We start from the raw sequence: 10,966 nt of genomic DNA on the forward strand, positions 1-10,966 counted from the left end.
AGCCGTATCATTTGTTGATCTGTTTTTACTATTGCATCATGCATCTAAATTATTGATTTGAACATGCATTGTTTAAAAGATGCAGGTCACAAAAATGAAATGAAATTCAGCAATATACCACAATACTTCATACTAGTAATAGATTTATTGTTTTTAGAAACATTACAAAGCATGCTCATCCATTTAAAAACTTTTTTTTGCAATTATGGCGGAAACATTTTGGCTAGTTAAAAATAAATAAATATATATATATCTACCTGTCATGGTGGCTGGTGGACCAAAAAGTAAGTAAATTTCCCACCCTGATCCCAACCCTGCAGCCGCAACTCTGTGCCCAGTGGGATGACATCACTGTGAGGTTAAAGGTGGAGGTCCTGAAGGTTTACTGGATCGTCAGCATCAGCCAAATATACTGAAACTGACTGATCTGAAATGGCACCCTTTCCCTAGAAGTGTACAACTTTTGAGTGCATTACACAGGGAGCAATGTTCCACTTATGAATCATACTGAGTCCTCACACTTGATGTTTCTTGTCAAGTACTGTATGTTACAGTTTACCTCTCTGTGGTCTAGCTCTTCCTCCCTCTGTTTTCCAGGCTACAAAGCTCGGTTGAGGTATGAGGGCTTTGAGGAGGACAGCAGCCTGGGCTCTGGAGACATGTACCCCATCAGATGGTGTGCCATGACCGGCAAGCTGCAGGTGCCATCACAGGGTGTGTGACCCTCACAATAAAGAGTATTATAGGTATTAACATTTTAGGTGAAATGTCAGTAAAAACAAACGTGTGTGTGTGTGTATATATCACACACACACACACACACACACACACACACACACAGTTGAAGTCGGAAGTTTAAATACACCTTAGCCAAATACATTTAAATTCAGTTTTTCACAATTCCTGACATTTAATCTTTGTAAAAAATGTCCTGTCATATCAAACGTCAGAATGATTGATTTTATTTCAGCTTTTATTTCTTTACATGCAACCAAATACTAATTCAGTGTATTGCCTTAAATAATTTAATCTTTGGTCAAATGTTTTGGGTAGCCTTCCACAGACTTCCCACAATAAGTTGGGTGAATTTTGGCCCGTTCCTCCTGACAGAGCTGATGTAACTGAGTCAGGTTTGAAGGCCTCCTTGCTCACACATGCTTTTTCAGTTCTGCCCACAGATTTTCTGTAAGATTGAGGTCAGGACTTTGTGATGGCCACTCCAATACCTTCACTTTGTTGTCCTTAAGCTATTTTGCCACAACTTTGGAAGTATGCTTGGGTCATTTCCCATTTGGAAGACCCATTTGTGACCAAGCTTTAACTTGGTCACAAATTGTTGTGCTCCAACATATCCACATAATTTTCCTGCATCATGTTGCCATCTTTTTTGTGAAGTGCACCAGTCTCTCCTGCAGCAAAGCACCCCCACAACATGATGCTGCCACCCCCGTGCTTCAAGGTTGGGATGGTGTTATTTGGCTTGCAAGCCTCCCCCTTTTCCCTCCAAACATAACGACGGTCATCATGGCCAAACAGTTCTATTTTTGTTTCATCAGACCAGAGAACATTTCTCCAAAAAGTACGATCTTTGTCCCCATGTGCAGTTGCAAACCGTCGTCTGTTTTTTTATGGTGTATTTGGAGCAATGACTTCTTCCTTGCAGAACGGCCTTTCAGGTTATTTTGATATAGGACTCGTTTTACTGTGGATATAGATACTTTGGTACCTGTTCCTCCAGCATCTTCACAAGGTCCTTTTGCTGCTGTTCTGAGATTGACTTGCACTTTTCGCACCAAAGTACATTAATCTCTAGGAGACAGAACGCGTCTCCTTCCTGAGGTGGAAAATAAGTATTTGGTCAATAACAAAAGTTTCTCGATACTTTGTTATATACCCTTTGGCAATGACAGAGGTCAAGCATTTTCTGTAAGTCTTCACAAGGTTTTCACACACTGTTGCTGGTATTTTGGCCCATTCCTACATGCAGATCTCCTCTAGAGCAGTGATGTTTTGGGGCTGTTACTGGGCAACACGGACTTTCAACTCCCTCCAAAGATTTTCTATAGGGTTGAGATCTGGAGACTGGCTAGGCCACTCCAGGACCTTGAAATGCTTCTTACGAAGCCACTCCTTCGTTGCCCGGGCGGTGTGTTAGGGATCATTGTCATGCTGAAAGACCCAGCCACGTTTCATCTTCAATGCCCTTGCTGATGGAAGGAGGTTTTCACTCAAAATCTCACGATACATGGCCACATTCATTCTTTCCTTTACACGGATCAGTCGTCCTGGTCCCTTTGCAGAAAAACAGCCCCAAAGCATGATGTTTCCACCCCCATGCTTCACAGTAGGTATGGTGTTCTTTGGATGCAACTCAGCATTCTTTGTCCTCAAAACACGACGATTTGAGTTTTTACCAAAAAGTTCTATTTTGGTTTCATCTGACCATATGACATTCTCCCAATCTTCTTCTGGATCATCCAAATGCTCTCTAGCAAACTTCAGACGGGCCTGGACATGTACTGGCTTAAGCAGGGGGACACGTCTGGCACTGCAGGATTTGAGTCCCTGGCGGCGTAGTATGTTACTGATGGTAGGCTTTGTTACTTTGGTCCCAGCTCTCTGCAGGTCATTCACTAGGTCCCCCCGTGTGGTCCTGGGATTGTTGCTCACTGTTCTTGTGATAATTTTGGCCCCACGGGGTGAGATCTTGTGTGGAGCCCCAGATCGAGGGAGATTATCAGTGGTCTTGTATGTCTTCCATTTCCTAATAATTGCTCCCACAGTTGATTTCTTCAAACCAAGCTGCTTACCTATTGCAGATTCAGTCTTCCCAGCCTGGTGCAGGTCTACAATTTTGTTTCTGGTGTCCTTTGAAAGCTCTTTGGTCTTGGCCATAGTGGAGTTTGGAGTGTGACTGTTTGAGGTTGTGGACAGGTGTATTTTATACTGATAACAAGTTCAAAAAGGTGCCATTAATACAGGTAACGAGTGGAGGACAGAGGAGCCTCTTAAAGAAGAAGTTACAGGTCCGTGAGAGCCAGAAATCTTGCTTGTTTGTAGGTGACCAAATACTTATTTTCCACCATAATTTGCAAATAAATTCATAAATCCTACAATGGGATTTTCTGGATTTTTTTTTCTCATTTTGTCTGTCATAGTTGAAGTGTACCTATGATGAAAATTACAGGCCTCATCTTTTTAAGTGGGTGAACTTGCACAATTGGTGGCTGACTAAATAATTTTTTGCCCCACTGTAATTAGAAGAACATGAGGGAAATTGAATTGCTCTTAATATATCAATATTGGTCGTCATTTAATGGTGACTGTTATTTTATCAAATTCTTTCTCTAATTATTATTACTGATGAACTAATCATGTACATTTAGTTAACTGGGAAGTCGGGGAACCACGGAAAATCTTCAGATTACAAAGTTATAATTTTGCAAATATAACTCTAGATATTTTAATATTTGATCAATTAGTCTATCAATTAATTATTCTTTACCCTTACGCCAGTCTCATTTCAAGCATGGTAGAATACTTGGTTCTGCACAAACCCAGCCTAAACTATGAATCATCCATACACCAATTGGCTCAATTATTTATTTACTAACCAATTACAGAATATACAATACATAATAACACATCATCCCTAGTGGACTAAACCGAAACAATTGGGTTATAACACAATAGATTCAGAGAGAAAAGAAGGGGGTTTTTGAAGGAAGACTAAGGGACTTTGGTCTTTATCGGACCTGGGAAGCTATTCTCACAAATACATGTGCCACTAATGATCGCTCATTTGGAAAAGCAATGTATTGTATTTAAGTGAAGCTGGTGATGTGAGGCTCTGGTTTTCCCTGTCCTTGGTGGAATCTTCCGGGTTGTTGTGTGGTCTGAGAGGATTATCTTACTCTGGAGATTGGTCAACGTCGGTCAGTGTTCTCGTACTAGATTTGCTACCTTTCCAGCTACAGTCTGTTAGGCTGTCATCTAGGACTCTGTTCTTCTTGAGTGATCAATAGTTCAGAGTTCATACCATTTCACATGTAGAGCAAACTCCCATGTTTCCTGGCCTGTAGGTTGACATTAGAGTCCTCCCGTTATTTGGAACTTAGGTGACTTTGGGTCACGGGGGCTTTTATAGAAATGTAGATTAGGGGTTGGTTCATAATTTCCAACCAATGCCTATTCACTTGGGTGTGGCTACTGACTTAGTTAAACTTCACAGGAAAGATTTTCTCATTTTAAAAGTTCACATTACATCATTTTGCAAATAGTTTAATTTGACTTATAAAAATGAACCTTTCCAGAAACAAGTCTCTCACCGTTGCTGCTTGCTATAGACCACCCTCTTCTGTGCCCTGGACACCATATGTGATGTGATTGCCCCCCCCATCTATCTTCTGAGCTCGTGCTGCTAGGTGACCTAAACTGGGACATGCTTAACACCCCGGCCATCCTACAATCTAAGCTTGATGCCCTCCATCTCACACAATTTATCAATGAACCTACCAGATATAACCCCAAATCCGTAAACACGGGCACCCTCATAGAGATCATCCTAACTAACTCACCCTCCAAATACACCTCTGCTGTTTTCAACCAAGATCTCAGCAATCACTGCCTCATTGCCTGCATCCGTAATGGGTCTGCAAGCAAACGACCACCCCTAATCACTGTCAAACGCTCCCTAAAACACTTCTGCGAGCAGGCCTTTCTAATCGACCTGGCCGGGGTATCCTGGAATGACATTGACCTCATACCGACAGTAGAGGATGCCTGGTTATTCTTTAAAAGTGCCTTCCTCACCATCTTAAATAGGCATGCCCCATTCAAAAAATGTAGAACCAGGAATAGATATAGCCCTTGGTTCACTCCAGACCTGTCTGCCCATGACCAGCTCAAAAACGCCCCCGTGATATGCAACTTTTCAGGGAAGTTAGGAACCAATATACACAGGCAGTTAGGAAAGCTGTGGATAGCTTTTTTTAAACAGAAATTTGCATCCTGCAGTACAAACTCAAAAAAGTTCAGGGACACTAAAGTCCATGGAGAATAAGAGCACCTGCTCTGAGGCTAGGAAACACTGTTACAACCGACAAATCCACTATAATTAAGAATTTCAATAAGCATTTTTCTACGGCTGGCCATGCTTTCCACCTAGCTACCCCTACCTCGGTCAACTGCCCGGCACCCTCCACAGCAACCCACCCAAGCCCCCACCATTTCTCCTTCACCCATCAGATAGCTGATCTGAAAGAGCTGCAAAATCTGGATCCCTACAAATCACACGGGCTAGACAATCTGACCCTCTCTTTCTAAAATTATCTGCCGAATTGTTGCAACCCCTATTACTAGCTTGTATAACCTCTATTTCGTATCGTCTGAGATTCCCAAAGATTGGAAAGCTGCTGCGGTCATCCCCCTCTTCAAAAGGGGAGACACTCTAGACCCAAACTGCTACAGACATATATCTATCCTACCCTGCATTTCTAAGGTCTTTGAAAGCCAAGTTAACAAACGGATTACTGATCTTTTTGAGTCACATCGTACCTTCTCCGCTATGCAATCTGGTTTCCGAGCTGGTCATGGGTGCACCTCAGCCACGCTCAAGGTCCTTAACGATATCATAACCTCCATCGATAAGAGGCATTACTGTGCAGCTGTATTCATCGACCTGGCCAAGGCTTTCGACTCTGTCAATCACCACATTCTTATTGGCAGACTCAACAGCCTTGGTTTCTCAAACGATTGCCTCGCCTGGTTCACCAATTACTTCTCAGAGTTTGGTGTGTCAAATCGGAGGGCCTGTTGTCCGGACCTCTGGCAGTCTCTATGGGGGTGCCACAGGGTTCAATTCTCGGGCCGACTCTCTTCTCTGTATACATGAATTATGTCGCTCTTGCTGCTGGTGATTCTCTGATCCACCTCTACGCAGACAACACCATTCTGTATACTTCTGGCCCTTCTTTGGACACTGTGTTCACTAACCTCCAGATGAGCTTCAATTCCATTCAACTCTCCTTCCGTGGCCTCCAACTGCTCTTAAACGCAAATAAAACTAAATGCATGTTATTCAACCGATTTATTGCCCGCCCATCCAGCATCACTACTCTGGACGGCACTGACTTAGAATACGTGGATAAGTACAAATACCTAGGTGTCTGGTTAGACTGTAAACTCTCCTTCCAGACTCACATTAAGCATCTCCAATCCAAAATTAAATCTAGAATCGGCTTCCTATTTCGCAACAAAGCATCTTTCACTCAGGCTGCCAAACATACCCTCGTAAAACTGACCATCATACCGATCCTTGACTTCGGCGATGTCATCTATAAAATAGCCTACAACACTCTACTCAACAAATTGGATGCAGTCTGTCACAGTGCCATCCGTTTTGCAACCAAAGCCCCATACACTATTCACCACTGCGACCTGTATGCTCTCGTTGGCTGGCCCTCGCTTCATACTCGTCGTCAAACCCACTGGCTACAGGTTATCTACAAGTCTCTGCTAGGTAAAGCCCCGCCTTATCTCAGCTCACTGGTCACCATAGCAGCACCCACTCGTAGCACGCGCTCCAGCAGGTATATCTCACTGGTCACCCCCAAAGCCAATTCCTCCTTTGGTCGCCTTTCCTTCCAGTTCTCTGCTGCCACTGACTTGAACGAACTGCATAAATCACTGAAGCTGGAGATTTCCATCTCCCTCACTAGCTTTAAGAACCAGCTGTCAGAGCAGCTCACAGATCACTGCACCTGTTCATAGGCCATCTGTATACAGCCCATCTATCTACCTCATCCCCATAATGTATTTATTTAGCTCCTTTTGCACCACAGTATCTCTACTTGCACATCCATATTTTGCACATCTACCATTCCAGTGTTTAATTGTCATATTGTAATTACTTCGCCACCATGGCTTATTTATTGCCTTAACTCCCTTATTTGACCTAATTTGCACTCACTGTATATAGACTTTGTTTTCTTTTTTTATTATTGACTGTATGTTTTGTTCATTCCATGTGTAACTCTGTTGTTGTATGTGTCGAACTGCTATGCTTTATCTTGGCCAGGTCGCAGTTGCAAATGAGAACTTGTTCTCAACTAGCTTACCTGGTTAAATAAAGGTGAAATAAATAAAATAAAAAATACAATAATTAGATGCAAACCTCATAACTGAGGCACCTGTAGAAACAGATTTAGGGTAATGTGTTAGGGTATTGTCTTTCATGAGGTCACAAACATGAAACAAAATGTACCGGGTCGTAGCTAGCGTCTCCACCGACAGTTTACACATTCTCCAGAATAGGAATATTGTTCAGTTCTCCAATTCTGGGATGGAGTAGAATTGCGTGGGAGGATCCCTTTGTCTTACTGTGAAACTCTCTCTCCATACTGCATGGCCAGGGAGAGTCTCTTTACCAAATTTATGAGGTGGGGGTTAAGTTGTAAAACTGCTCCCCCTTAACAGGAGAGGGGGGTTGTTCACATCTCTGCAACCCAATTCACTGAAAGGGCTAGCGTCATGACAGTTGTGTCCCCTTTCTAGCTTTGCACTAGAGCATCCCAGACAGGAAGGAGTACCTGATGAACTGGCTGGTTGGAGCCAGAACTCTGCCTATGGATTTGTATATGAAAGTAACACTTGTGACAAACATACTGCCTTTTCTCTGTGGTAGAACCAACCAAATTACCGCTGCCCCTTTTTTCCTCTAATGACCCTTCCTTCTCTCAGACACACAGCTGGCAGAGTGTATGAAGGGTCCGTTCCGTACTGGGATGCATGTGGTGGACCGGACTCTGGTGAGCCTGGACGCGACTGGCGGTGGTGGACACTAACCGGGGGCCACCTCAGACTTGTCTATGATGACGGGGAGCAGGAGGCCCATGGGGAGCCCCTCTCTGACTTCTGGTGCCATATGTGGAATCCCCTACTGCACCCAGTGGTCTGGTCCAGCAAAGTGGGCCATGTCATCAAACCACCTGCTACGTGATTATATCAAACGGTACACTTCTTTTTTTATTCTTTTTTTGATAAAGTTGAACGTTGATGATATTAACTTTTTTCCCCCCAAACATTGAGCACCAACATTCCATAAGGTGTACTGTGACAGCGTCCCCATGCTGTTTAAGGTCAGTGTATAGACTGATCAGATGAATCAATATCTATCTATAGATGGAACTTTGGCATAGCAACAAACTTTTATACCAGAGTCAGCGGCTAAAGAAGCACAAACCGAGCGCAGTGTCTCTGCATGCCACAACTGCTTGTTTCATGACTGTGAACCTTTTATAGCACTGCTATGCTTAACTATGACCCCCCCCCCACCACCCATAGCCCAGGACAGTGTAGGTGAGGTGGGGATAAAAGGTGGGGATAAGGTGGGGATAAAAATAGAGGCCATCAACCCTCTAAACCTGGGCAACACCTGTATGGCCACTATACACAAGATAACAGAAGATGAACAGGAGTTTGCTATAATGGCTACTTCTAGCTAGCAAGACTAGTGATTCAACCTGATGAAAAAGATCTCTTTCTGTCTCCAGTGCTGTTGGATGGCTACCTCATGGTGGACATTGATGGCACAGGTGACGGGTCTGACTGGGACTGCTACCACACTATCTTCCATGCGATCCTACCCAAGGGATACTGCCAAAAGCACAACATACAGCTCACACCACCCCCTGATAATATCCTATTCTCTCCTCCTTACTCTCTCCCCTACTTTCTCGCTCTTCCTATTTCTTGTTGCTCTGGTTTACTTTTCTGGGCAAACGCCACCTGCTCAGTGAATCTATGATAAGAATGAAGTCAGTGGTTCCCTATGCTATGTCATATCCCTTACACAAGTGGGATATTCATCTTTTCCACCAGGCTATGACTGGAAAAACCTTCAACTGGGCCAAATACCTGGAGGAGAAGGGAACCATAGCTGCACCAGTATGGCTCTTCAACACACTTTTATCTACCAAGTATCATACAGGTGACCAGCTTACAGTATATGGGCTTATGAGATGCTATTCGTACTCAGAGAGGTTTGGGAATTCTGCATCTATGGTGTGTATGCGTGTGTGTCTTGCAAGATGGCTTGAGTAACGGCTTCGCTCAGAACATTAAGTTGAAGGCAGTGGACCTGATGGAGCCTCGGCTGGTGTGCGTGGCCACTGAGAGACGCTGTGTGGGCCGGCTGCTGCTGCACCTTGACCTTGATGGCTGGGAGCCAGACTTTGACAAGTGGGTGGACTACCAGATATCAACCCGGTGGGCTGGTGTGAGGTCACAGGATACCAGCTCCAGCCACCCATTGGACCAGGTAAGAACTGAGGACTCGGAGGGATGTGTGGAGAGACGCACACGAGCACATGTGCACATGCACGAGCATACACAGGCCCCCACTATTTGCTGTTATATTGATGCAAGCTTTGAGTGTCGTTTGATTGGCATGTGTTGTTTGTGTTCTCCTTTTCGTAGATCCTGTCGCAAGAAACACAAGCCCATGGAGAAAAATGGTAAGTTCTTCCAAAACCATTCCGCACCACAGATGCTATCTAAACCAGATAACCCGCTTTTAGATTCAACCATGCAACTCAATACTTATTCCTCTGTCATAACCCTCTCTTTTTCCGTTCCAGAGAAAGGGATGGTTAAGAAGAAACTGGCAAACTTATCTCCAAGAGCAAACTGTCTGAACCAGAGGCTGGAACACCAGAACAGTCAGACTTTGTCTTGTATTCAAACAGGTTTCTCCTTGAAATGTAATTCAGTTGCTTACCTCATTGTGAGACTGTCAGGTTTTTGTTGATGCAGGTAACAATGAGTGAGATTTGTTCACACACACACTTTTAGGCACTTGCCAAGGTGCACCCAGAGATGGCCAAGAGCAATACCAGCAGAGTCCATAAGGCTGCGTGACAGACCATGGAATACATCTGGTAAATCAAAGGCGATTCATTTGGCTGAGCAGAAATTCTACTAGAACATAAACACAAAGTTTACAACCATTCCACTTGTTGGAGGCCAATTCTATAGCCTACGGGTCTTCGAGTCTCAAATGTCCTGGCCTCGAATCGAATTAATATACTTTCTCATCCCGTCTGTTTTTCGAAGAGTCATTTGAACTATTTGCTTTCTCAAATCTTTGCTGGTATGCATTGGATTTCGACCAGGCTCATTCCACGACTTAATGATCATCTTGGTGAGTCGCCATTTCACACCTCCCAGCATCAAAATTATCCACAGGCATGTTTTTAAATGTGATCCCAACAACTTCAATTACGCATTCGGTTAATTCCGTTAACACATACAAATACATATGTTTTCAATAGTCTACATAAGAGAGTTATGTAGGCCTACCTATATGCTGAAGTAGCCTAACTGATTGTAGACTACAACTACTTGAAGGCGTTTATCCACATTTCAATAAATGACTTGTTTTATAAAAAGGAAAAGACAGTTCCATATCTGCCATGGTATTTCAAAGAGAGCTTAAAAAGTGTATGTACGCTATTTCATCACACTTGTGAAACCGTTATCACCGTGTAGTCTGAAGGTGCAGTCTACCTGAACCAAAACAATACACCACTGCTTATGGAAATAGGTCAATGGGGTTTGGGAAATGACTTGCTCTGCCTGAACCGAGGAAATTTTCCAGATAAATCCAACCAAAACGATGTAATCTTTGTTTACCAATCGCCTACTTGTTCCTATTTAGCAATTGAAAAACGATGTTTTAACACATTTTTCCAAAGATGTGTCCATCTACAATGATCACAGACGTTGTGAATTTTGAGTTAGAGAAAGAGAGATTTGTAAGCGAGGGGGAGAAATAAGAGACCGCATAATTTTCTAGGGCAAAGCCTGTGTGTGTCAATGTCCCACCGGGGATAAATCGTTCAGACTGCAGTTGAGCAGGAACGCCGGCTGCGCACAAAGTGTATTGACGCCTGGGCACCATTGCCGG

General features: G+C 43.6%; 1 long non-coding RNA gene and 1 pseudogene across 1 annotated transcript; both read left to right on the forward strand.

Annotated features, from left to right (window-relative positions):
* Nucleotides 1-262: 262 nt before the first annotated feature.
* On the forward strand, nt 263-8,806 carry LOC124039022 (annotated as a pseudogene).
* An 87-nt stretch (nt 8,807-8,893) lies between these two features.
* On the forward strand, nt 8,894-9,979 carry LOC124040151. Its single transcript, XR_006839691.1, has 4 exons — nt 8,894-8,989; nt 9,090-9,319; nt 9,478-9,515; nt 9,639-9,979. It is a non-coding gene; the product is annotated as an uncharacterized LOC124040151 (long non-coding RNA).
* The last annotated feature ends 987 nt before the right edge of the window (nt 9,980-10,966 follow it).

The sequence above is a fragment of the Oncorhynchus gorbuscha genome, linkage group LG07 (genome assembly GCF_021184085.1).
Source record: "Oncorhynchus gorbuscha isolate QuinsamMale2020 ecotype Even-year linkage group LG07, OgorEven_v1.0, whole genome shotgun sequence".
Classification (NCBI taxonomy): domain Eukaryota; kingdom Metazoa; phylum Chordata; class Actinopteri; order Salmoniformes; family Salmonidae; genus Oncorhynchus; species Oncorhynchus gorbuscha.